This window comes from Rhagoletis zephyria, unplaced genomic scaffold (genome assembly GCF_001687245.7).
Source record: "Rhagoletis zephyria isolate East Lansing unplaced genomic scaffold, Rhagoletis_zephyria_1.1 Rzeph_scaffold_00750, whole genome shotgun sequence".
Taxonomy (NCBI): Eukaryota; Metazoa; Arthropoda; class Insecta; order Diptera; family Tephritidae; genus Rhagoletis; species Rhagoletis zephyria.
The window spans coordinates 68,665-69,952 of NW_016157834.1; positions in this window are offsets into that span (position 1 = coordinate 68,665).

Sequence of the window (1,288 nt, forward strand, 5' to 3'; positions counted from 1 at the left end):
GTAAAAAGCCATGCAGAGTGCATATTTATATTTGTGGACGCTAGCCAACCACCATAAACTCCACAGCCGTTGACTCCACAGCTTTTATTTGATGACTTTTGTACCATTTCCGAGAGGATGCATGAGTGTGGCTTCTTTGGAAACAAATATTCTATGTAAGTAAAACATAATTTAAGCTGAACTTTTAAATGTATAATAATTTGGGCAATGTCTTGTATTAGGTATGTAACAGCGCGGTAAGATGCCGCTTGAATTAGCGACTGGCGAGCTTATCCACTGGTGCATTACCTCATACCAGCACTAAAAATATTATTTTCAATATTTTCACTAGTAAAGTGCTTCATGCACACATATCTCGATTTGGTGTTTAATGCATATCCTCGCCGGTAGAACTGCTTCCACTTTCCAAAAAAAACTTATATCGCACGCTTTCCTTTTGTTTTCACTATTACACTTTGCCACGGCACACTTCATTTTGCTTTGTAATGTCTCAATAATTGTTTAAAACCACACAAAAATATTAACGCACATATATTAAAATTATTATTTGGTTTTTTCGTATGCTCATAATCAACAACTGTACCAAGATGACGTCACGCACACAGCTGATTCTGTCAAAATCACACAGAACGGATTAGCGGTATCGCGATGCATAAGCTGATGTGTTGTAACTTTGTCTTTTCTTTATTTTTTTTAGTTTTTAGATTAAATAGCTCGCGCGAAATGCGAATTATAATACAACGTTCACATCCGACATTTTGCTCAAAATGAATTGTCATAACTGTTGTCAGAACGCCTACGCCACGGAGACAGTTATCAGCGTTTTTGACAACTAATACATATTTCTTTATTGTCTTGACAGCATTGTCTAATGTAAACGCGCCGTTAGCAGCAAATGCAATGTGCTTAAAGCTGATGCCACATAAAAGTTTTGCTTCGCTTTACGTGACAGATTCGCTTTGACAGATAAGATGAATTGTAAGAAAAAGCACAAAGCATACCATTGCTGCAGCGCAAAGCGAAAAGATGGCCAACTCCCATCTTTTTGCGCGCTTTGACAATCAGCCAGTTTAATATTTATTTTGTTTCGTCCAAATTCGAGTTTTCATGCAGAAACATTAAACTTAATTACATTGCTGATATTTTCAAAGCAAAATATATAAAATCCACAGCAATTTTGACGAGTAAAAAAGCAGTACAAAATTGTTTTCTTGGCGTTCATTGTGGCATACCTTTTGCGTCTGGCGCTTTGCTGGCAAAGTTATAAATGTCACGCAAAACCACAAAG